Raw genomic sequence first — 27,283 nt, forward strand, 5'->3', positions numbered from 1 at the left:
TGATTTTGACTGATAAATATTAGAAGGAGTAGGCGCATGATTAATTCTTTTTGGGGTATATAAGCCTGTGGTCCTGCTACTGAAGTTTAGACTCTCCGAGGGGTGGGAACACCCCTTGTCAAGAAGGAAGAACAGCCAGAGTCCGAGCAACGTCCCGGTCGGGGGAGGTGGAGAAGCTGCTACCGGCGCCCTGACAACCTACTACAAGTGTGCAGTTGTTGCCTCGCTTCGGCAGTTGGGACCAGCCCAGGCATTGATAAGTATAGTTGGGAAGGGCTTGCATATTGTAGTGTGAAATCAGCTTTTGAATTAGTAATAAACATTTGTATAAACTGAACTGTTCTCGGTGAGTGTGTGTCTATTTTCTTTCGGTGGCTCAAACACTGTGACCAATCTAAAATGAACAAAATGAGAGGTATAAGTTTACCCAAGACAGGGGCTTTGCTTTTTCTTCACTTATTTCCTTTTTTTCTGGAGAGGGCTGGTATTCTCCTACCGGCCCCTACTCCATTACATGACTCTTCCAGTTTATCTTTCTTATTGAGGGGGATTCCACAATGTAACTTTGTTACATGTGATGTAATGTGATGTGATTTTTACCCGCCGTCTAACCTTGTAAGTGAGTGAGTCCCACCTTTTGACCTTGTTTTCTCATTGGAGTTCGACATTGAAAATGTTTTGTTAGTGAGTTCGACAGTGTAACCTTGTGATGTGAGTGAGTTCCAAAGAATAATCATGTTTTCTTTGTGAATCCCATATTGTAAACTTTATGTTAGTGAGTCCCACAGTGTAATCATGTCTTCTTTATGAATCCCACATTGAAAATGTTATGTGAGTGAGTCCCACAGTGTAAACTTGGTATGTGGGAGATTTGCACGGTATAATCTTGTTTACTTAGTGAATCCCACATTGTAAATGTTAAGTGAGTGAGTTCCACAGTGTAAACTTGGTATGTGAGAGATTTGCACGGTATAATCTTGTTTACTTTGTGAATCCCACATTGTAGATGTTATGTGAGTGAGTCCCACAGTGTAAACTTGGTATGTAAATAATTTTCACAGTGTGACCTGGTGATGTGAGTGAGTTTCAAAGTGTGACATTTTTATGGAAGTGAACTTCACAGTATCAACCTGTAAAGTTCTTGAGTCTCAGAGTATAAAATTGGGATTTTAAAATGGAAAGGAACTACAAACACGAAAATAAATGCCATTTTGGGAAACGTTTAATCTTTGTTTTCACAAGCTATGAACTGTGTTGTGTATAAATTAACAGCACATGTAAAACGATTTTTCTTCAAGAAAACAAAATGTACATCAGGAAATTCACATCGACATTTCAATTTTAAATATGTGCTAAAATGTAACTACAAACACTAAAATAAATGCTATTTTGGGAAAAGTTTTATCTTTGTTTTCACAAACTATGAACTGTGTTGTATATAAATTAATTTCATATGTGAAAAGTTCTCAGAGGTTGGAAAAAAATACTTTTCTACAAGAAACAAAATGTAGATCAGGAAATTCACATCCTCATTTCTATTTAAAAAAAAACATAATATAAATGCTAAAATGAAACTACAAACATTAAAATAAATGCTTTTTTGGGAAATGATGAAACATTGTTTTGACATCTATGAACTGTCATGTTTAAGTATTAATAGCACTTGTAAAACAGTTAAAGAAGTTGAAATATGTACTTTTCAACCAGAAACCAGAATGTAGTTAGGGAAATTTGCATTTAAGTTTCAATTTCATCAAGGATTCCACAGTGTCAATCTGTCAGGTTAGTGTGTCTCTGGCGGCTGGCGTCCCTGCGGAGACTATCGACGACTCAACGAGGCAACCATTCCTGACCGTTACCCCATCCCTCACATCCAGAACTTTACGGCCAACCTGCACGGTGCGAGGGCTTTCTCCAAGGTTGACCTGGTGTGCGGATATCACCAGATCCCGGTGCACCCTGAGGACAGACCCAAGATGGCCACATCACCCCCTTTGTCAATATAAGCATCTGTATGAGTTAACCCTTGGATTACCAAATTAATCATCCTTTAGAATGTAGCAGGGGCATTTTCATGCCAAAAGGTAACACGTTATACTCATATAAACCGGATGGAGTTACAAAAGCCAAAATATTCTTTCCTCTCCCAGTTAAAGACAGACACCAGTAACCTTTCAACAAATCCAACTTAGTAAGAAATTTAGCTTTGCCAATTTTATCAATACAGTCATCTGTTCTCGGAATAGGATAAGCATCTGTTTTAGTTACTGAATTAACCTTCCTGTAATCTGAACTGAACCTAATAATTCCATCTGGTTTCGGTACCAGAATACAAGAAAAAAAATCTTTCTGAGTTTGAAGGTCTAATAATGTCATTTCTCAACGTAAATTCCATCTCCTGATCCATGATTTTACTCCTTAATGTATATACTATATGGGTGTTTATTCATGGGACTTGCTTCTCCCACGTCTACATCATGATAAATCACTGATATGTTTATTTTGGCACATCAGGAACAAATCTGTAAATTTCAAAATTACTTCCTTCAATTGCATCTGTTTCTTGTGATTTAAGATGACCTAACTTTTCCTCCAAATTTTCCAAAATTGCTGAGTTCGACAGGCGCTCAGGAACCATGGTTTCTTTAAGGTTACCCTCACAAGATTTTGTTGCCATAATCTTATGATCGATAACTTCTTCAACCCTCTCAACAGCAAACACCTCTGAAACAGATGGTTCTCCACTCCCCTTATCCTCATCATAAGGTTTGATGGTGGTGCACATCTCTGCGAATGAACCGGCCCTGTTTGTACCGCTGCGCTGGCGGGGCAGCTGAAGAAGATGGCGCTGTCAGGGCTTGCTTATTGCCTCGTGGCCTCAGTTTGTGTCCCAGGCCACTTCATGACGTCACCACTGCGTGGGGCAGAACAAACGTTGGCCTTAAATTGGGGCGCTCCAAATTCAATTAAACAATTGTCCTGGAAATTCCATCAAGTCCTGTGGTGTTTTCTGTGTGTAGCGGCCATGACATTGGTGACCCTGCAGAGCCCAGATGACATCTGGTCTCAAATCATGGATTCCTCGGCGATCAGCACTGTCTCTGTGAAGCTCCCCCATTCTGGACCCACCGGCCCCGCACATGGATCAGGCAGGTGGAGGCGGAGCTTCAACTCCGGCAGATCACCATGTGTGTTCTACCACATGGTGAGTGTCCTCAACAAGGAAACAGCAGCCAGAGTTGATGATCTGATCCATGATCCCTCTGAGGAGGACAAGTACATTGCCCTCAAAACCCTCCTCCTCAGCATCTTTAAACTCTCCTTGGTCACCATTATCCCTATCCATGATAGGCCGAATTAATGCTATTAAGATGATGATCTTACCTAAATTTTTATATATATTCCAAGCTATACCTATTTTTGTTCCTAAATCTTTTTTTGATAAGGTCGATTCTAAATTGTCCTCGTATATCTGGCAAAACAAGAATCCTAGATTGGGGAAAAAATATTTACAGAAATCTAAACTAGAGGGAGGGTTGGCATTACCCAACTTTAGAATTTATTACTGGGCAATTAATATTAGTTACTTAAGGTATTGGTTGAATTATTCAGAATTATCTCTAAATCCCCATTGGGTAAATTTAGAAATTAAACCGATACAAAATTTTTCAATTAGCTCTATTTTGGGAGCTGCTCTCCCTTTTACTCTTACTAAATTATATAAACAAATTGATAATCCAATGGCTAAACATACACTACGTATATGGTTTCAATTCCGGAGATTTTTTGGCCTAAGTCATTTTATCTTGGAAACTCCTATTGTACTAAATTTCCTTTTTCATCCCTCTCTAATTGATCAAGCTTATTTACTCTGGAAAGTTAAAGGTATAACATGCTTTTCGGATTTATTCTTGGATAACTCTTTCATGTCATTTGAACAATTATCCGTGAAATATGATTTACCTCGATCTCATTTCTTTCGATATTTGCAGATTAGGAGTTTCTTAGTTTCGACTTTACCCTCTTTTCCCAATCGGGAGACTACGACTGTTTTAGAGGATATACTATATTCAAAATTCCCTCCAAAAGGTGTGATATCTAAATTATATAATATAATTACAAAAATAAATTCTGGGACTTTTGAAAAGTTTAAAAATGATTGGGAAAGAGAACTCAACCTTCATATTTCTAATGAAAATTGGAATAAAATTCTGCGACTAGTAAACTCTTCTTCTCTATGTGCAAAACATTCACTAATACAGTTTAAAGTTGTTCATAGAGCTCATATGTCTAAAGATAAACTCCATCGCTTTTATTCTCATATCGATCCTAGATGTGATAAATGTCAATTAGAAATAGCTTCCCTTACACATATGTTTTGGTCCTGTCCCTCTTTACAGAATTATTGGAAGGAAATTTTTTCCATTATATCTACTGTTTTGAATATTGATTTACAACCACATCCCATTACTGCAATTTTTGGATTACCTATGATAGATTTGACTTATTTATCTCTTCCTGCGGATCGTATGATTGCTTTTCTTACACTAATGGCTAGAAGATCTATACTATTAAATTGGAAAGAGGTAAATCCTCCCACTGTTTTCCAATGGTTTACCCAAACTATACTATGTTTAAATTTAGAGAAAATTAGAAACTCTGTCTATGAATCCCCTTCTAAATTTGAGTTAACCTGGCGACCATTTATTCAATATTTTCATTTCTGGTGAGTTGATCTGGCTCTGTTTTCTTTCTATGATTATGTATGATAATTGGGCTGTAAGATGAGATCCGTGCAGTCTCTTCAATCTGAGGCGCCTGCAAGCTCACACCAAGACACAAGAGAAACTTGTCCGTGAACTACTCTTTGCAGATGATGCCGCTTTAGTTGCCCATTCAGAGCCAGCTTTTCAGCGCTTGACGTCCTGCTTTGCGGAAACTGCCAAAATGTTTGGCCTGGAAGTCAGCCTGAAGAAAACTGAGGTCCTCCATCAGCCAGCTCCCCACCATGACTACCAGCCCCCCCACATCTCCATCGGGCACACAAAACTCAAAACGGTCAACCAGTTTACCTATCTCGGCTGCACCATTTCATCAGATGCAAGGATCGACAATGAGATAGACAACAGACTCGCCAAGGCAAATAGCGCCTTTGGAAGACTACACAAAAGAGTCTGGAAAAACAACCAACTGAAAAACCTCACAAAGATAAGCGTATACAGAGCCGTTGTCATACCCACACTCCTGTTCGGCTCCGAATCATGGGTCCTCTACCGGCATCACCTACGGCTCCTAGAACGCTTCCACCAGCGTTGTCTCCGCTCCATCCTCAACATCCATTGGAGCGCTTTCATCCCTCACGTCGAAGTACTCGAGATGGCAGAGATCGACAGCATCGAGTCCACGCTGCTGAAGATCCAGCTGCGCTGGATGGGTCACGTCTCCAGAATGGAGGACCATCGCCTTCCCAAGATCGTGTTATATGGCGAGCTCTCCACTGGCCACCGTGACAGAGGTGCACCAAAGAAAAGGTACAAGGACTGCCTAAAGAAATCTCTTGGTGCCTGCCACATTGACCACCGCCAGTGGGCTGATATCGCCTCAAACCGTGCATCTTGGCGCCTCACAGTTTGGCGGGCAGCAACCTCCTTTGAAGAAGACCGCAGAGCCCACCTCATTGACAAAAGGCAAAGGAGGAAAAACCCAACACCCAACCCCAACCACCAATTTTTCCATGCAGCCGCTGCAACCGTGTCTGCCTGTCCCGCATCGGACTTGTCAGCCACAAACGAGCCTGCAGCTGACGTGGACATTACCCCCTCCATAAATCTTTGTCCGTGAAGCCGAGCCAAAGAAGAACGGTAGAGGGAGGCAGATACTGTAACACCAGGCTCATTGTATTGTTCATTTATAATAATTAAAACATTTAATTTGTATGCTCCATTTTTTTGTGGAAACTTCCAAACATTCCATGAACTTCTATTCTAATCAGATTTTGTTCATTTAAATAGGTCACCACTAAAAGCCCAAATAGTTTGATCTCTTCAGTACACAGCACAAAATTAAATTCTTTACCTGGGTTTGGTTCAACGTCACTTCAGTCTGCTTCATTATTTTTTCAGACCCTCATTTTGTGCTTTCTGCTTTGCCCAGCCGATTCACCAAATGGGCGTCCAACTGTCTTCTCAGTTTGATCCAACGTCTCCTCTATAAACTTAAACAAACCAAGGAGACATAAGTTAAAATTTTCACATTGGCATTTTCAAACACAAAACTGACGCTGTGACTTGCAGTTTCACGTCATAATCCCACTTGCTAAACTTGCAAGCAACTGCAACACATCCTACAGCTGGAAAATTGCAAGCGAACTGCTTGGTTAAAGCAAAGATTCCACCCAGTCACCCCATTAAAGGCCTCCAAGTTAACAACAGATAGCAACCTGAAAATTAAGTACAAAGATCTGTATCAGGAAGATTAATGGACTTTAAAAAATAATCATTTCCACTATTGAAAGAAAACTCCTTTGGGAACACCAGGCTCTTGTTGAACAATTCCTGTTGTATTCCTCAAAATGGTTTGAATCTTGATTTCAAGCAGAGTCATTTAGTGAGATTGTTGGTCCAGAACAAACCCTGCCCACATTCTCCCTTAAATACCTGCAAAGACCTGGTTCAACTCTGCTCCATGCTAAAACTATCAAATAATTTCTGAAGAGATAACAGACTTCAGATGCTGGTACATTGAGTCAAAAAAAAAACACGAATGCTTTCTTGAACAACACACCTCTCTCTGAAAATCAACAAGAATATTCCTGAACAGTAATTGTTTACCTTTCTAGCACCAAACCTGGTGAACTTTATATATGTTCAATTCTGTGCACAGTATAAGAATGGCCTGCAACCAGTGAACTTGGAGGAATGAGAAATAAGATTGGACTGTGAACCAAAGAACTGTTCTGAACTTACACACACATTACACACACGTGCACTTAGAATTAGAAGGGGGTTAAGTTTGGTAAAGTAAGTTAAAAGTAATAAAATAGTGATGAGTTAAAGTGTAAATCTGTGTTCATGTTGAAAGATAATTAAAATCAACTTTTGTTTAAGTCACCATTTGTCTTGGTGAATATCTCTTGCTGCTGTGTTTTGGGATCCTCTGGTCTTGTAACACAGCACCAAGCTTCAGAACAACCCGAATTCTTTAGGTTATGATAATAATCCATTAATGGGTCCCGGCATCTTTTGAAAGTTATTAATTGAGTCTTCAATAATTTTTGTAAATATCAACACGACATAATATCATTTTACTGTTGTGTTTGTGTCATTGGAGAATTCCCTTCCCTTTCAATCAGGTTTAGAGTTTTGGGTGCCGTATTTGAGAAAAGATGTGCTGGTGTTGGAGAAGGTCAGAGATGATTTACTGGAATGATATCAGGAATGAAAGGGTTAGTGTATGAGAAACAATTGTCGACTCTTCGACTGTACTAGTTGGAGTACAGAAGGATAAGGGGGACCTCAGAGGCATTTCAAATGCTGGAAGGCCTGGACAGAATACATATGGCAAAGATGTTTCCCATGGTAGGGGATTCGAAGACAGGAGAGCATAATTTCACAATAAAAGGGTGTCAATTTAAAACAAATGTGAAAATGTTGATTTTGTCAGTGGGTCATTGAACTGTGGAATTGAGGTCATTGGGTGTATTTAAGGCAGAGATTGACAGGTATTTGATGCGTCAAGGAATCAAGGGTAATGGGGAGAAAGCTGGGGAGTGGGCGTGAGTGGAAGAATGGTAGAACAGACTCGACAGGCCAACTTCTGCTCCTATATCTTGTGATCTATATCCTGCTGGAGACCTAGACAACCTTCCTCTTGTATTCCATTCTTATAAAACAGTCTGCATCATGGTTTTATGTCATGTGAACCCATTTCCAATTGAATTCCATGTTATGTGACCCAATGCAAATTCTGCATTGAAAGGGCTGCAGCTTCCAAATTTTAAAAATTATTATCGAGCAGCTCAAATGAGATTTCTTGGTTCTTTTTTTTGAAAGAGTTAAAATAGAATCAAATAAAATAGGAGAGGGAAAAACAGAATAATTTATATCCATGGGAATCGAAATTAATGGTTGGTGATAAAGATGCACCATTGTTGAAACATTTGATTAATATATGGAATAAAATAAATGATGTAATTGGTGTAAGTGGATGTACATCACCCAGAATGGCTTTGATTCATAATCCTTGTATCTTTTTCAAAGGATCATCAATTTCTGGAAAATGGGTTTCGTAAGGGAATTATAAATGTTGAAGATTGTTATGAAAGGGGTCAATTAATGTTATTTGAGCAATTGAGAAATAAATATCGTATAACTCATAGCAATCTTTTTTGCTATTTCCAACTAAGAGCATATTTGAAGGATAAGTTGGGACCAACCATGTTGTACTGAAATAGAAATTCCTTATAAAGAGGAATTGTTAAAAAATGTACTTCAATGATGTCCTCTTGATTACAAATTGGAACTTTTAAATGAAGTGTTCATATGTCGGGACAAATGTGGGAAATGGTTCTGAATATTGTAATTGATTGGCAAATATGGGCAGATTCATATAAGGATCTCAATGTAAGATATAAATTAGTTCAGTATAATTGTTTTTACATCAGTCATGTAGCAGATATCAGCAGGGATTTTATCTGAAAGCTGCACCTGGAGTCAGGTGACTCAGGCTGTTGGATTTGAAAAGCTCAACAGGAAGTTGATTTCCAATAGAGATCTTGTGATCCTGGGGAGTTGTATTAATTCACTTCAACTCAGCAGTGTGGAACTATTGACCAGAGTTCCCCACTGCAGCAGTGAGGAAGGAATTCACAACTAGTTTTTCTTCTACAGTTACTTCTAACATCAGTGAAATTGAATAGAATAAAATCAGAATTATCAGTTTAATGTTTTAGGTGTGGTGAAGATGTCACAACTTTCTTGCATTCAACTTAGCTTGAGATCTTAGATCCTAGATATTAGATGTGAGATCTTTTTGGGGAGAATTACAAATATGTTGGAACAAGTTACAGGAGATGTTTTTCTGCAAAATCCGACCTTATTTGTATTAGGAAATATTGAAGGAACAAGGCCCAAATTTAAACTATTAATATATCAATTGAAATTTGTTAAATTAACATTAGCGGTGATGAGGAAATGTATTGAACTTACTTGGAAATCACATATATTTTTAGGGATGCCAAGATGACATGCAAAAATTCAAAATTGTATTCCTTTGGAAAAAATTACATACAGCTTGAGAAATATATACTCTATGCTTTTGCAAATTTGGCTCCTGAATATTCAAATATTAGGCTTCAATTTGTAATAATGCCCTTTCCATCCCTCTAGACATGTGAGATTCTCCTCTACATTGAAAATTTGTTCTTTAGATTTGTTAGATTTCTTCATCACCGTGAACGCTGGGAAAGTGGAGGACTAGTGCGGGGCACCAGAAAACAAAAAGACCACACCACACCAACATCTGAGAAGCAGAGAATTCAAACCACAGGTCAGTGACCAAGGAAGCAGACCAGTGAGGGGTTCTGCAGCTGAAGGACACACATAGGTGGCAGGCAGTTGGTTACTTGAGGAGAGGAATCCACGCAGGCTGTGGGCCTCTGTACAAAGCAGTCAAGGAACTAACACCAGGCCATGGACTGCTAGAGACTGGTTGAAAACTGGCTAAAAGGGTGTCAGGTATCAGACCTGGGATACGAATGGGTGCTGAATGGTTCCTTATCATGTCAGAGTTTAAAAACTAGAGCTCACATTGCCAATGACTTGGATTGGTCTGTGAGCACTGAAAGAGAATCCACAGACCCTCAGTGACTTGGCCCAGGGTTTGGGGTGGTGGGGGGGGGGGGGGGGAGAAGCACTCAGACTTTCTCTGACCGCAAGAGGCATTTCAGGCAATTTCTTTCAATGGTGAATCTGTCTGCCTTACAGTAGGAAAAATCAATTTTGTGTGATATGACACTTTTTAATTACATGACAGTAAATTGTCTCCTGAAATAGAGAGAGAGGTTCAAGTTTCTAGCTATTACAAACTACACTCACCAGAGCCAATTGGTTTATACATCTTCCCACTTTTTGTTTTTGCAAGGACACTATTGATTTTATCACAACTCCTCTGCTGCATCTGTCCTGTGACAGATTATATATTTTACATTGTATATAGATATATTTTTGAAAGAGATGGATTGTAGGAGTCGTTTAGGTCACAAACAAACCCAAATACTTCAAAAAACAGCTCTTATTTAAAATGCAAGAGCTTTGCTGAGAGTGAGTCATGCAGGCGCCGAAAGCCTTTGCAAATACAAAACAAGGAGACTGTTTTGCTAAATAATTTCAAAAGCAGTGTAAATGGATTATTATTTTGAAAGCAAGAGATGATTGGATTCAAAAGTTTGGGTCCAGTGCAGTCATCTAGCTGGTACAAGTTTGCTGTTCTAATTACATCATGTGGTTTTGCAAGCAGAGAGGAGAGATCAGATAGGCTTTTCCTAAAAGAGAGAGAGAGAGGTGGGGGGAAGAGGGTGGGGGAGAGAGAGAGAGAGAGAGAAAGAGAGAGAGAGAGAGAGGGAGAGAGAGAGAGAAAGAGAGAGAGAGAGAGAGAGAGAAAGAGAGAGAGAGAGAGAGAGAGAAAGAAAGAGAGAGAGAGAGAGAAAGAGATGGCAAGCTGGCATCTTGTTGAAACTACATTTTAAAGATGGGTTGTGAAACTTTGTTGTCCATACAAGAGGAAATGGCTGACTAGAAATGATGTTTCACCTGAAATAAGGGAAACAAAAGGAAATCAATGGTGACCTGCAGAAGAGGTTATCATTTGGAAAACCCTGATGGTGAAAGTTTCTTTGGCAAGACACCAAAGTGGCTGATCAGAGGGAATCAGTTTTTGTGTGTCCAATGAGCAAGAAATCCCTCTCTGAAACCAACATGAACCTTCCTGGAGGCTTTTAAGCACCAGAGCTTGGTGAAAATTCATAAATGTTGAATTCTGTGCACAGTATAAGAATTGATAGATATCGCTGAACTTAGAGGAGTGTCAAAGAACTTTATAAACATTAAATACACCGGAACTTAGAATTAGAAGGGGACAATGTAAGGCTATTAAATTAATAGTGATAAGTTAAAGTTTGAATCTGTTTTTTTTGTTTATAGAAAATTAAAGACAACATTAACAGAAATAAGCCTGCCAATGTGGATACCGCTTCACCCATTCAGTGCCCCCATCCCAGACGATGAGGGTGTCCACCTAAGGTGCATGCAGCTGGTGTTTTATTTCTGGGGGGGGGTGTAGCAGTTGTGAACCAGGCTGAGTGGGCAAGGTTCTTTGGCGGGCGCATGAAATCATAAGGCAGACAGCTGGGAACTCATCCATTTAATTGACCGCATCCACGTGGTGTTGCGTGCCGAGGAACGGCACGTTGATCTGTGGATTCTCCTGCCAGAAGATGTGGGACTCTCTCATGGCTTAATTTAAACCTGTGGTCCGGTGGATCTGCAACAGACTCATAATTATTTCCCACCTTGACCCATGGAGCCCAGGACATGCTATAAATAGAAGAAGCCTTTAAAGACTGAATAAAGCAGTTTTGTGTTGACTAACCTGGTATGTGTGTGTGTGTGGGTGTTGCTTTAGTAGCTCTATCGAAGTTTCCGCTACATATATAAATATTTGGGAGGATTATCACACTTACAGGACACTTTTCATCCATCTCACAGCCTGTGGGAAGATGCTATTCCCCAGCATGTAAGTCTTGATTTTGATGATGGACGTGGTTAAAGATGATGTTCACTAGATCAAAATGGTCTTTGTACTATTCCTTGAGCCCAATTTGAACAACACTCCCAGTAAATGTCATCTACAGAAAAAGGGAGACCCCAGTGATCCTCACTACTCTGCATCATTCCTGTCTGATGCTTTACAGCAACTAGGCCATCCAATGGTGCAGCCAGACAGGAGGCTCAACTGCGCTCCTGTAAAATCTCAGGATGAGAGCCGTTGGACTTGACCTCCTCAGTCTCCTTGGGAAGTGTAGCCCTTCCTGAACAAAAAGGAGATGTGATTGCTTTGTGTATTAATACATGTGCTGTATGGATGGGAATTTTATGTGATTGTATTGTCTATTCTTGCTCTTTAACAATCTTTAGTGGATAGAAGTAGTCATTGTACTTTAGGATGTACAATCATGTACAGATTGTCCTTCAATAGCCATTTGGTCCAGATGTCTATTCAGTCCAAGAATACTTTCGTTCACAGGCAGATTTTGAACAATAATACCATTCATACTTAAAGAAACATCGTTTTTAATTTTCTATAAACAAAAACACAAACAGGATCAAACTTTAAGTTATCACTATTAACAGCCTTCAATTACCGCCTTCTAATTTTAAGCGCAATGTATTTAATGTGCATAAAGTTCTTTGTCACAACTCCAAGTTCACCGGTGTCCATCAATTGTTATACTTGTCACATTTGTGGCCCGAAATGTGAAGTTAATAAAACATTAAACACAAGTTTTGTCAGGTAAACTTCTCCGAGTCTTTTTATTTTCCAGTTTCCCTTTGTTCTCCTGCTTGTGTTCTTATCTCTCTCTCTTACCACGTGACTTCCGGTACATCTCATACATATTCATTATCATGACATCCCTCCTTTAATCAGAAATAAACTTTACCTTCATTTACCAATATCCCTTGGAAACATACAAACATCGTAACTAATGGTAATACGATAACTCAACTACATAAAATTTACTTCCTACAGCACTCATACATGCACTTTATGATATAAGATTAAAATACTGTCCCAAAGTTCTAATTAAAACTATAGCACAAAGTCTTCGTATCGTTTGGGCACTTTCCGGTTTCGTTTCGGCCTGCCTGCGATATTGTCATCGCTTCTCGGTTGTTCACTCTCAGCGTCGGAAATACTGCTCGCCATGGCTTCGGGTGTTTCTGGCGCTCTAGTCACTTCATCAGGAGTGCTGGTAACTGCCTCTGGAACATCATCAGGTCTCTCAGTTTCAGCATCTCGTATTGGCCTTTCAACCTCTTCGGTCGATGTATCTCTGGACTGGTACCTTTTTACACCTGATACATTTCTCTTATACAGGACTCCAGTCGGAGACTTGACTGTCACCATACTGCCACTTCTGGATACGACAGTAGAGGGTTCATGGTAATAAGGTGTGTCTAGCTTATCACCAGTTTCATGCCTCACTAGAACATTATCTCCTGGCATGATGACTGAGTACTTGGCTCCACGTTTCGAATCTGTGTACAGCTTTGCTGCACCTTTCTTTTCAGCATCGTGGTCCCTCATCTCCTGGTCGTCTCGGATTTCCTTTATTTCTGGCATTTTTGTACAGATTTTTCTCCCAAAAAATGCTTGTGCAGGACATTTTCCAGTGGTTGCATGAGGCGTTGATCGATAGACAGCCACATAAGATAGCAATGCTTCTCGCCAATTTTGTCCTTCTGCGTGTGCAATCCTCAATCGTTTTTCAATGGACTGATTTTGTCTCTCTACTTCTCCGTTGGCTTGCGGCCATTTTGGAGTTACTTTATGATGGTGGATACCTGTGGTCCTCATGTATTCCGCAAAAGTCTCTGAAATGAATTGTGGACCATTGTCAGAGTATAATGTAACAGGTAATCCATATCTTGCGAATATCTCTGCTAATGCTTGTATTGTTTTTTCAGTGGTTGTGGACTTCAACACCACGTACTCATAGTATCTGCTGTAGTAATCTATCACTACCATAATTGATTCACCCGTCGGTAAAGGTCCAAGAAAATCAACAGCTACGTCGATCCATGGTCCTGTCGGAAGTTGCGTACTCCGGATCGGTTCTGGCAGATTACTCCTACTTGTGATTTGACATCCGTGACAAGTTTTAACAAATTTCTCTGCGTCCTTATCACAACCTGGCCACCATACCTTGGTTCTGAGGTTTTGCTTGGTACCAACAATACCTAGGTGTCCTTCATGCGCTAAGGATACGATCTTCGGTCTCAATCTTTGTGGTATCACCAATCTGCAACCTCTCAATACACACTGTCGATGCAACAAAGTTCGTCTCTAATGGGAATGTAAGCCTTGTGAGTACACTTGTCCCATTGTCCACTCTGTATGCATTCTCTTACTTCCCTGAGTTCTGGATCACATTCAGATTCTCTCTCGACTTCCTTCGTAGTCACAGCTTTCGGTGTCGCCTGAATAGCTACGAAGCGTACAAAGCTCTCTGTTTCTGTTCCAAATTCTGACTTGGAATGTGGACCACCATCCTTCACCAATCTTGACAGCTGATCAGCAATGTTTGCTTTCCCTGCAATGTGGATTACTTTATATTTGTAGGGTTGTAGTCTGAGTACCCATCTCTCTATTCTGGCACATGGTTTGGATCTAGGTGCATAGATCACCTCTAATGGCTTATGATCTGTGATGAGTTCAAATTCAATGCTATATAAATATGCGTGGAACATCTCACAGGCCCATACAAGTCCGAGTGCTTCGTTCTCTGTCTGAGAGTATCTTCCTTCCACATCTGATAACGATCTGCTGGCATAGGCAATGATTCTTGGTCCTCCATCATGCATCTGGACCAACACGGCTCCTAAACCAACCGGGCTGGCATCCGCTATGACTTTGGTTGATGCCGCCGGATCGTAATATCCAAGAGTTTTTGCATCTGTCAGGCTTTGCTTCAGTGCTGTGAATGCTTTCTTCTGCTCAGATCCAAAATGAAATGGTACACCTTTCCTGGTTAGTTTCCTTAGTGGTTCTGCCACTGTAGCGAAATTAGGAATGAACTTTGCACAAAAATTGACCAATCCCAGGAAACTCCTCATCTCTGTTGCGTTCTGAGGTGCACGTGCCTCTGCAATAGCTTTCACCTTTGCCTCTGCAGGGTTTAGTCCTTCCCGTGTAAGTCTGTGTCCCATGAAGTCCATTTCTGACACACCGAACTGGCACTTGTTTCCATTCACGGTAAGGCCTGCCTCCTGTAGCCTAGATAGTACACGCCTCAACCGTTGGTCATGCTCTTCCTTCATTGGTGCATGGACTATGATGTCATCAGAAATGTTGGCAACTCCAGGAATGCCTTGAATCACTTGATGGATTTCATACTGGTAGATCTCTGAAGCTGCATTAATTCCAAATGATAGTCTCTTGTAACGATACAATCCACAGTGAGTCACAAATGTTGTTACATCTCAGGAACCTGGATCCAGCTCTAATTGATGATAACCCCACTTCAGATCAATTTTTGAGAATATCTTACTGGTAGTTAGTTCTTGAAGTATTTCCTCCACTGTTGGTATAGGGTGTCATTCTCTAATTATAGCTTCATTGGCCATTCTCATGTCAACACATAGTCTTATGTCACCCTTTGGTTTGGGCACAATCACTACGGGACTGACCCATTGAGTCGAATGTTCCACAGGTTCAATAATGTCTTGTTCGATCAATTCTTTAATTTTGGCTTCGACTTTCTCATGAAGTCAAAACGGAGTTTGGCGCATTGGTTGTGCCTTGGGTTTGACCGTTTCGTCTACCGCTAGCTTCAATTGTCGACCTTTCAGCTTTCCTACTCCTTGGAAGACTGCAGGAAATTCTTGCTTCATATCCTCGTATGACTGAATTGAATTGACACAAGCTCCAATATGATGTATTGCCAGGTCTTGCGCTGTGCTTCTACTCAGCAATGGTTCTCCCCTCTCTTCTATGACCATAAACTCTGCTTCGGTGTACTTATCTCCAGCTTCAACAGTTGCAGTAAAACATCCAATGGTCTGCAATGGCTTGGTTGCTGTGTATGGATACAGTTTCTTGGAACACTTCTTTGAGGTACAGATGATCTTTTTCCTTTTCAACTTCTCCCATAAATGTCGATCAATCACATTACTGTCACTGCCTGAGTCTACAATGACCTGCACTGTCACTCCACCAATGATCACTGGGACCTTCTCATGATGTACTTCATTCAACGTAAATTGGTAACAACTCTGTTCCTCCTGGGTATCATCATCGTCACCGTCTATCTGGCGAATGGTATCTTTTTTTCCAGGATACTTTCCTTTCCCCCAGGCTTTGCCTTTGGAAGTTGTATTCTTCCTCTTCTGGTCTGCATTGGACTTGCTTTTGCACTTCTTTGCAAAGTGGTCCTTACCTCCACACTTTCTGCAAACTTTGCCTTTGGCCGGGCAATATGGGTCTTTTCCAAAGTGACCTCGGTTTCCACATCGATAACACTCCACGTCCTGTGTCGGCGTATATTTTGGTTGGTTATGGCGATGTGAGAGCCTCTTAATTTGCTGGCTTGAGTTGTCTTTCAGGGTCATGGTATGAAATTGCCCTTCAACAGCCTCTAATGCAGCAGCAATGGTTAAAGCATCGGTGAGTTCCAACTCACTCCCTCTTTCCAGTAGACGTCGTCTGAGTTTATCTGATCTACAGTGCTGTACAACTTGATCCAATAATTGGTTGTCCAAATTAGCTGGCATGTAATTGCATCCAACAGCTAGCTGGCGTAGTCTCGTCACGTACTGAGCAATTGTCTGGCCATCTTCTTGTCTCGTTCTCCGAAACAAATGCCATTGAAATGTAGCATTCGGTGTCACTACATAGTGTGCATTTAATGCATCTACCGCTTTCTGGTACTCATCCTTTCTTCCAGTATTCAAAAGTGTCTTAAATGTTTCCCGAACTGAGGGTCCTGCAGTGAAAAGAAGTAACGCCCTTCTCTACGCTTTTTGTTCAACTGTACCGGTATGTAGAAATAGGCCACGACTGTCGGCGTAGGATTCAAATTCTTCCAGCCATGCCTTCCACTTCACACTTACAGTGCTTGCATCACCCGTTGGGTCAAAATGAGCAATTCCACTATGTGTTAGAAAGTCACAGTTTGCACCAGCCATGAGGAAATATTCCAGCCCCAAAAGTACTGAGTCACAGAGAAAATTTTTATCACCTTGAAGTTGTCTGTAATCCTCTGTAATCTTGTTTAGTCTTTAATTTTCTTCAAGCTTCTTTCATCCTCGTCGCCAATGTCACATTTGTGGCCCGAAATGTGAAGTTAATGAAACATTAAACACAAGTTTTATCAGGTAAACTTCTCTGTGGCTTTATTCTCCCGTTTCCTTAGTTCTCCTGCTTGTGTTCTTATCTCTCTCTCATACCACGTGACTTCCGGTATATCTCATACATATTCATTATCATGACATCCTCTCCTCTCTGCTTTCAAAACCACATGACCTTCTTAGAACAGCAAACTGGTACCAGCCAGATGACTGCACTGGACCCAAACTTCTGAGTCCATTCATGTGTTGCTTTAAAAACAATAATCCATTTACGGGTCAACGTGGGGAGAATGTTTAACAGTGATGTACAGTCGACTTTGGCAGATACTGTGACACCTTGTTCACAGTATTGAGAAGGGTTAACAGAGATGTGCGGTAGAATAAGGCAGATTATATGACTCCTGGTTTACAGTAGTGAGAAAGTTTTAAAATGATGCACAATAAACTGTGGCAGATACTGTGAAATCTGGTTCACAATGTGGAGGAGGTTAATGGTGATGTACGGGAGACTACGTAGATACGTCGATACTGGGCTTAAAGTAGGAAAAAAAGCTTTATTGGTGATGTATGGGAAACTGAGACAGTTACTGTGACACCGGGTTCATAGTGGGGAAAATGTTTAACAGAGTTGTACGATAACCTTTGGCGAATAAAGTGACACCAGCTTCACATTGGGGAGAATGTTTAATGGTGATGTACAATAAATTGTGGCAGATACAATAACACCAGGCTCACATTGGGGAGAAGGTTTACTGATGATGTACGGTAGACTTTGGCAGACTCTGTTACACCAAGTTCACAGTAGTGAGAAGGTACAATAGTGATTTATGATAAACTATGGCAGATACAGTAAAAACGGTCTCACACTGGGGAGAAGGTTTAATGGTGATGTGTGGTAAACTTAGGCTGATACTTTAACACCAAGTTAACAGGGGGGAGAATATTTAATGTTGATTAAAGGTAGGCTGAGGCAGAAACTAAGAGACAGGATTCAGAGGAATGTGAAGGTTTAACAGTGATTTACTAAAAACTGTGTCAGATACTGTGACAAGATGGCGCAGAGGGTAGATGTGTGGTTCCACCCTTCCCCAGTTAGACTATTAAATGCTCAATTTTAAAAGTTGTAAATGTGATTAAAAATACTGTTTATAGACTTTTGAATAGTGGAAGATCGAAATAGCTGCAAATGTGAAAAAAAGTGAAAACTCAGTTACAGAAGAAATTACCTTACAAAAGTGTTGAAAAATCAAGGCCTAGTTCAAGTTGAAGTAACGGAGTGGTTGACTGGAGTCCCCAAGCCTCAGAAGACTCCTGCCCGGCTTAGTATTACACCGGCACCATCTTGTGCAATCGCAAGATGGTGCAGGCTCAGCGATGACTTCAGCCGGTTTCAACTCATGCACTCGTTAACTCGGGCGCGAGGGTGGGCCAGCTGAGTGAGGACAGGCCTGCGTGCCTGCAGCATTGCCTGGTGGTCCGGGGGTGCGCAGTGTAGTGTCAGAATACGCACCTGCGCGGTGGGTGGCCCGACCAGGCATGCGCCATGCGTCGAGGGTCCACGAACCTTTGGAGAAGGTGTGGGCTATGGAGGAGCCCGAGCGATGGCCAGTTGACGAGGTAGGCATGCTGTTGTTGGGTGTCCAGACCCGCAGCCACATTGGAAGAGGACCTACTGCTTTGGAGGAAGAAGAGAGCTCAACTTCATTAGAGTTTGAAGAACTGGGGACTGAGGCAAAAGTCGGTCGGCCTCAAAGGGAGGTGATGGATCCTGGACTGGATTCTATGTTTCCAATTCTGGAAGGGATTGCTCTGCTCATGGAAGAAATGGCAAATATATCAATGCAGATGACTCATCAGATGAGTTAAGGATTTTTTGGAAATGAAAACTCAAATGAACACCGTGTGTGAAGAAATAACTTTTATGAAGCAAGATATTAATGTAGTTAAGAGTGATGTTACGAGATGGACACGATCAGTGGATACTGTGCAAGAACATTTTAAAAAGATTGAGGAGGCTTTCTTGAATGCAAGTGTCAAGTGGAGTATAATAGAGAAAAAATGGAAAAAGTGGAAGATCCTTTTGTAGATTGGGAAATTCAGAAGAAGGAATTATTGAAGAAGTTTGACTAATTAGAAAACCAATGTCGTAGAAATAATGTTAAGATAGTAGGTCTTCTGGAAGATATGCAAAGTTCGGATCCGGTGAAGGTTTTGAAGAAATGATTCCCAGAAGTGTTGGGCAGGTAATTCATTTCAGATGGACTGGAATTAGATCGAGTGAACAGAGCGTTAAGGAAGATAACGTTTCCAGGCCAATTACCACGAGCAGTTTTGATTCGCTGTTTTAAATATCAAGACAGAGAGATGATCCTCCGATTGGCGGTGCAGAAAGCACGGCAAAATCAGGCTCCACTGATGGTTCAAAATAACAGGGTTTTTTTTAATGCAGATCTGAATCAAGAAATTATCAGAAGAGACCGAGAATTTAATTTGGCCTAAGAAGTATTGTGACGAAAGGGATATAAATTTGCTTTTCGTTATGCGGGAGTATTGAAAGATTTTTATGGGAATTTTCAATCTCAGTTTTTTGAAAATGACCATGATGCTTTAATATTTGCTAATTCATTGCCAGATGTACGAGGAAATGGGCGATGGTCAACATTGTCACCGAAGGGAAGGGTCAACGGGAATGGAAATGGGAAGATTTGAAAATATGGAAAGAATGGGAAAAAAAGTTGAATTGACGCAAAGTCTTCTCGATATTGAAGAAACGGAACAATCATTCGGACTGGAATCACTGGGTTGAATGTTTTTGTTTCAGTACTTTGTGAAAGTCTAACTGGGGGTGGGTGACACTGAGTCCTTTAGTCAGCTGCCACTTGTGGACTTTACCACACCCAGATTTTTAGGGGGCTACTACTTTTGAGTAGTTTGTTTTGGGATTGATTTTTCTCTTTTTTTTTGGAATTTTTAAAATAGGTGGGGATTCGAATACAGCGAGACTTCGAAGGGGAGCATTGTTTTATAGTAGGATTCACATTTGTGAGAAGGTTTAACAGTGATATACTATGAACTGTGTCAGATACTGTGACACCAGGTTCACAGGGGGATCAGATTTAACGATGATATATGGTATGTTGAGGGAGATAATGTGACACCAGGTGCACAGTGAGGATAAGGTTTAATGGTGATGTACTGTAGACTGATGCAGATACAGTGACACCAGGTTCAGAGTTGTAGAGGGTTTAACGATGATGTACAGTAGACTGCCATCCTCAACATCCATTGGAGCGCTTTCATCCCTAACGTCGAAGTACTCGAGATGGCAGAGGTCGACAGCATCGAGTCCACGCTGCTGAAGATCCAGCTGCGCTGGGTGGGTCACGTCTCCAGAATGGAGGACCATCGCCTTCCTAAGATCGTGTTATATGGCGAGCTCTCCACTGGCCACCGTGACAGAGGTGCACCAAAGAAGAGGTACAAGGACTGCCTAAAGAAATCTCTTGGTGCCTGCCACATTGACCACCGCCAGTGGGCTGATATTGCCTCAAACCGTGCATCTTGGCGCCTCACAGTTTGGCGGGCAGCAACCTCTTTTGAAGAAGACCGCAGAGCCCACCTCACTGACAAAAGGCAAAGGAGGAAAAACACAACACCCAACCCCAACCAACCAATTTTCCCCTGCAGCCGCTGCAACCGTGTCTGCCTGTCCCGCATCAGACTTGTCAGCCACAAACGAGCCTGCAGCTGACGTGGACTTTTACCCCCTCCATAAATCTTCGTCCGCGAAGCCAAGCCAAAGAAAGAAGACAGTAGACTGAGACAGATACTGTGACACTGGGTTCACAGCAATGAGAATGTTGAATAGTAATGTCGATAAACTGTGTCAGATACTGTGACACTAGGTTCACAGTGGGGAGAAAGTTTAACGGTCATGCCAGGTTCACATGGGAATAAGGTTTAATGGTGATGTATGGTATGTTGAGATAGATAATGTGACACCAGGTGAACAGTGGGGATAAGGTTTAATGGTGATGTACTGTAGACTGAGGCAGATACAGTGACAGCAGGTTCACAGCGGGGAGGAGGTTTTATGGTGATGTAAGGTAGACTTTGGCAGATACTGTGACACCGAGTTTACAGAAGTAAGAAGGTTTAACTGTGATGTACAATAAACTGTGTCAGTTAACGAGATACCAGATTCACAGTGGGAATTAGGTTTAACAGTGATGTATGGAAGGCTGTGGCAGATACTTTGACACATGGTTCACAATGGGGAGAGGTTGATCACTGATGTATGATAAACCGTGGAAGATACTGTGACAGCAGGTTCACAGTGGGGATAATGTTTTAAGGTGATGTACGGTAGACTGAGGCAGAAACTGTGAGACAGGATTCACATTTGTGAGAAGTTTAACAGTGATGTACTATAAACTGTGTCAGATACTGTGACGCCAGGTGCACAGTGGGTATAAGGTTTAACGATGATGTACGGTAGACTGAGTCAGATACTGTTACTCCGGGTTTTCAGTAGTGAGAAGGTTTAAAAGTTATGTACAATAAACTGTGGCAGATACTGTGAAAGCAGGTTTACTATGGGAATAAGGTTTAACGGTGATAAAAAAAATAAACTGTGGCGGATAAAGTGACAGAAGTTTCACAGTAAGAAGAAGGTTTAACGGTGATGTAAAATAAAATGTGGCAGATAAAGTGACATCAGGTTCACATTGGGGAGAGGTTTAATGGTGATGTACGGAAAACTGAGGCAGATACTGTGACACCGAATTCACAATGGGGAGAAGGTTTATCAGTGATGTACGCTAAACTGTAAAAGATACTGTAACCCCAGGTTCACAGTGGGGAGTAGGTTTAGCAGTGATCTATGATAAATTGTGGAAGATACTGTGACCCCAGTTTCACAGGGGTAATAAGGTTTATCAGTGTTGTACGATAAACTCTGTTAGATACTGTGACCCCAGGTTCAGAGTGGGAAGAATGTTGAAGGTGATGTACGGTTAACTTAGACAGATATTTCTAACTCCGGATTCCATGTAGTGAGAAGGTTTAACAGTGATGCACAATAAATTCTGGCATATATTTGACATCAGGTTCATATTGGGGAGAAGGTTTAATGGTGATGTATGGTAGAGGGAGGCAGATACTGTGACACCAGGCTCATTGTATTGTTCATTTATCTTAATTACAACATCTAATTTACATGCTTCATTTTTTTTGTGGCAATTTCTAAACATTCCATGAACTTCAATTCTAATCAGATTTTGTTCATTTAAATAGGTCACCACGAAAATCCCAAATCGTTTGGTCTCTTAAGTACGCTGCACAAAATTAAATTCTTTACCTGGGTTTGGTTCAACGGCACTTCAGTCTGTTTCATTATTTTTTCAGTCCCTTGTTTTGTACTTTCTGCTTTGCCCAGCAGATTCGTCTAATGGGCATCCAACTCTGTCTTCTCAGCTTGACCCAACATCTCCTCTGTAAACTTAAGCAAACCAAGGAGACCAAAGTTAACATTTTCACATCTCCATTTTCAAAAACAAAAATGATGCTGTGACTTGCAGATTCACATCATAATCCCACTTGCTAAACTTGCAACCAATTGCACCGCATCCTACAGCTGGAAAATTGAAAGCGAACTGCTTGGTTCAAGCAAAGATTCCACCCCGTCACCCATTAAAGGCCTCCAAGTTAACAACAGATAGCAACCTGAAAGTTAAATACAAAGATCTGCATCAGGAAGATTAATGGACTTTTTTAAAAGACTTTATTTAAGATTTTATAACATGAATAACATATAGGATTACATTAAAAAAATTAAGAATAAAATAATAAAATTACAATACAGTATCAGTAATCTAAATAAACTATACCCTCCCCAATAATTATTACACATTAATAACCCAACTCAAATTAGTCCAACCCCCCCTTCCCCCCCAAAATAAAGAGTGAAGAATTAATAAAGTTAATAATATATGTGAGAAAAAGAAAAACCCACTTACAAAAAAAACATAAACATAACCAATTAAAATACTAACAAAAAGAAAAGTAATTAATATTAAGATATCAGACTTAAAAACATATTTAAATCAAAATTAAATGCATATATTTAACAAATGGAGTAAAGGTGAAACATATTTAACTCAAACTTAATATAAAAAATTAGTAAAATTAGTAACATTATCTATCAAAAATTCTTAAACAATAATCAATTCTTTAAAAAAAATTGTAGCATGGAAAAAAAGATGAAAAATAAACTTTCTCTATCGAGATAAACCTTCACCAACTATCAACTAACTTCACATCTATCATCATATTAGTCACATAGACCACCATCTTAAAGCAAAATTCAAACCTCATTAAGCATTGTACAATTCAATTTTAGTACTCTTCCACCATTTTTCCCTTTTACTCTTGAATAGTTATCCAATAAAAGGTCCAATACCACATTTAAATATCCCCAATCATTACGTTAAAATTCAGATATCCAAATAATAAAAACACATCTACAACGAAATCTATATCTTCAACAAATGGAGCATAAACCACAAACAAAATTCAAGCCTCATTAAGAATTGTACAATTCAATTTATAACTTTCACCATTATTCCCTTTGTTCTATAACTAAAATAGCAAAATAATATATACCAGAATTACCACTCCTTTCACCTTAAAATTAAAGAAAAAATATTTAAAAAAACCTTATCCATCCCATTCACATTTAAATTTCAAATATTCCTTATCTACTGAATAAACTTTACAAAAAAAACCACATCAATTTTTAGTTTTTTAAACAATCAAATACTTTCTTATGCTTTTTTTTATATTTAAACAAAAAAAACTCTACACTCTTTAATCTAATAATACAAAAAAAAGGAAAAAAAATGGGTAGGAGGTTAAAAATACCCCCTCCCGTCTAATCCGCGCAATGCGGTAACTCCCAAAAAAAAATGGGTGTGAGATAACTCACACGTAGCAGATGACTTTCAGGAAATAGTGCCCATCCAGTTCTCTCCCCCAACTCTCACTTCATCTTAAACTAACATCATCATTATTTAATATCCCTTTTTCTAAAAAAAAATTAGAAAAAAAAGGACAACACTTCTTTTAATCAGCTCCAACTGCCGAGTCACCATTACAACCATTCCTTCTTGGAGCACGGCTCTTTTCTTCCATCTCTTGTCTCCTTAGAGATCGTGGCGGACTATGTCTCTGTTGAAACTGAGTAATTGACAGCTCTTGAGCAAATGCTATAGCTTCCTTTGGAGAATCAAAGAACTTTGGTTGGCAACCATCTTGGAAAACCTTCAAAACAGCTGGATATCTAAAGGTTGCCTTGTAACCTTTCTTCCACAACAACTCTTTAGCAGGATTGAATTTCCGTCGTTGGAACATAACTTCTTGACTCAAATCCGCATAGAAGAAAACTCGATTATTTTGAATCATCAAGGGTGATTTTCTCTGTTGTGCATTTCTAATAGCCACTCGTAAAATTATTTCTCTGTCGTAATAATTCAAGCAATGAACCAAAACAGGTCTTGGACTTTGACCTGAAATAGATCTTCTACGCAAGGCTCTGTGAGCACGTTCCAGTATTATACCTTCCGGGAAATGTTCTTGACCCAGCACCTGCGGAATCCATTCAGTAAAAAATTTTCTTGGGTCTGGTCCCTCCATAGCTTCCGGCAAACCAATAATCTTTATATTGTCCCGTCTGGATTGGTTTTCCAAATAATCAATCTTTTTCACAAAATTTTTATTTTGAGTTTGTAAGTCTTCGACCATTTTGGTCACATCAAAAACTTAATCCCGTATTTCATCTATATCTTCTTCACACGAATTAAATTTATCTCTCACTTCAAGCTTAAAAGCTCCAAACTCAGCCATCTGTTGAGAATGTCTTTTCACCAGAGTATTAAACCTAGTACCAAGTTCAGTCATAATCTTGGATAATCCCTGCATTGTATAAGATAATTTAGTTTCAAGATTCACAAAAATCTTTTCAATTGGAAGAGATTTTGGCTCAACAGATTCCTGCTTCTTCTGCATAACCAAAGGATCTTCTGTTCCTTCCTTATAGTATGACTGCAATGACTGGAGGACGCTGGCCGGGGTTTTCCCCAGTCCATAATGTGTTAAGTTCTCCCAGTACATCAAGTAGTATAGGTTCTTCTATTTCAAAAGATGCAGTTTGCAGCGCCACCTCTACAGTTGACAAATGCCTTTGAGTAACTCTTTGTTCTAAAGGCTGTTTGGCGCCCTCTTTAGGGGGCTCTACCGATGTAACAGAGAGCTCTACATCCGAACACTGTACCTCCCTCCTGGGATCCATTTCATGCTGAGTCCCGGTGTCTTTCCTGTAGATAGGCTCCAAAACTTGAACTTTTGGAAAATGTAGTTTTTTGATGATCTGTTGTCGTTTTTTTTTGCTCTTTTCCACCAATTGTACCAGCATAAGTTAAATTAACAGCACTGAAATTGTTTTAACGGGCATTTCTAGACAAAACAATAAGATAGAGACAGGAGAGGACTGGAAGGCACGTCTGGTCCTTACGCCATCCTGCCACGTCCCCAAGATTAATGGACTTTAAAAAAAAATCATTTCCATTATTGAAAGAAAACTCCTCAGGGAACACAAGGCTCTTGTTGAACAATTCCTGTTGTATTCCTCAAAATGGTTTGAATCTTAATTTCAAGCAGAGTCATTTGGTGAGATTGTTGGTCCAGAACAAACCCTGCCCACACACTCCCTGAAATACCTGCAAAGTCCTGGTTCAGCTCTGCTCCATGCTAAAGCTATCAGAGCTTTTCCGAAGAGATAACAGACTTCAGATGCTGGTATGTTGAGTAAAAAACACCCTAATACTTCACTGAACAACACACCTCTCTCTGAAACAATTGTCGACTCTTTGACTGTACTAGTTGGGGTACAGAAGGATAAGGGGGACCTCAGAGGCATTTCAAATAATGGAAGGCCTGTACAGAATACATATTGCAAAGATGTTTCCCATGGTAGGAGATTCTAGGACAAGCGAGCATAATTTCAGGATAAAAGGGTGTCAATTTAAAACTGATGTGGAACAAATTATTTTGTCAGTGGGTCATGAATCCATGGAACTGAGGTCATTGGGTTTATTTAAGGCAGAGATTGACAGGTATTTGATTAGTTAAGAAATCAAGGGTTATGGAGAGAGAGCTGGGCAGTGGGGCTGAGTGGAAGAATAGTGGAACAGACTCGAAGGGCCTACTTCTGCTCCTATATCTTGTGATCTATATCCTGCTGGAGACCTAGACAACCTTCCTCTTGTATTCCATTCTTAGAAAACAGTCTGCGTCATGAGTTTATGTCATGTGAAACCATTTCCGATTGAATCCCATGTTACAAGTGGCCCACACTCCTCCGGGACATTTGTTCTCATGTTATGCCATTTTAGCCGATTCAATAAGATAGCTAAAGACAGCTGCGTTTGTCTTAATGCAAATTCTACATTGACAGGACTACAGCTTCAACATTTTAAAAATTAGTATCGAGCAGCTCCAATGAGATTTCTTGCCTCTTTTTTTGAAAGGGTAAAAATTGAATCAAATAAAATAGGAGAGAGGAAAAGCAGAAGAATTTATATCCAAGTGGGAATTGAAATTAATGGTTGGTGATAAAGATAAACCATTGTTGAAACATTTGATTAATATATGGAATAAAATGAATGATGAAACTGGTGTAAGTGGATATACAAATTCTCGTCTCTTTTTCGAAGGATCGTCAATTTCTGAATAGCTGGTTTCGTCAGGGGATTATAAATGTTGAAGATTGTTATGAAAGGGGTCAAATAATGTCATTTGAGCAACTGAGAAATAAATATCGTATAACTCATCGCAATCTTTTTTGCTATTTCTAACTAAGGACATATTTGAAGGATAAGTTAGGACCAACCATGTTGTACTGAAATAGAAATTCCTTATAAAGAGGAATTGTTAAAATGTTTACTTCGATAATGTATTCTTTATTACAAGTAGGAACTTTTAAATGAGGAGTTCATAAGTCTAGACAAATGTGGGAAATGGTTTTGAATGTTGTAGTAATGTATGATATAAATTAATTCAGTATAGTTGTTTTTACATCAGTCATGGAGCAGATGTCAGCAAGA

At 40.0% G+C, this 27,283-nt stretch overlaps 1 long non-coding RNA gene across 1 annotated transcript; it reads right to left on the reverse strand.

Annotated features, from left to right (window-relative positions):
* Positions 1–1,606: 1,606 nt before the first annotated feature.
* Positions 1,607–22,611, reverse strand: LOC138750281 (uncharacterized). Its single transcript, XR_011349227.1, has 3 exons — positions 22,483–22,611; positions 6,076–6,214; positions 1,607–1,959 (listed from the first exon to the last, which is right to left on the reverse strand). It is a non-coding gene; the product is annotated as an uncharacterized lncRNA (long non-coding RNA).
* Between the last annotated feature and the right edge of the window lie 4,672 nt (positions 22,612–27,283).

This window comes from Narcine bancroftii, unplaced genomic scaffold (assembly GCF_036971445.1).
Source record: "Narcine bancroftii isolate sNarBan1 unplaced genomic scaffold, sNarBan1.hap1 Scaffold_111, whole genome shotgun sequence".
In the NCBI taxonomy this organism is placed as follows: domain Eukaryota; kingdom Metazoa; phylum Chordata; class Chondrichthyes; order Torpediniformes; family Narcinidae; genus Narcine; species Narcine bancroftii.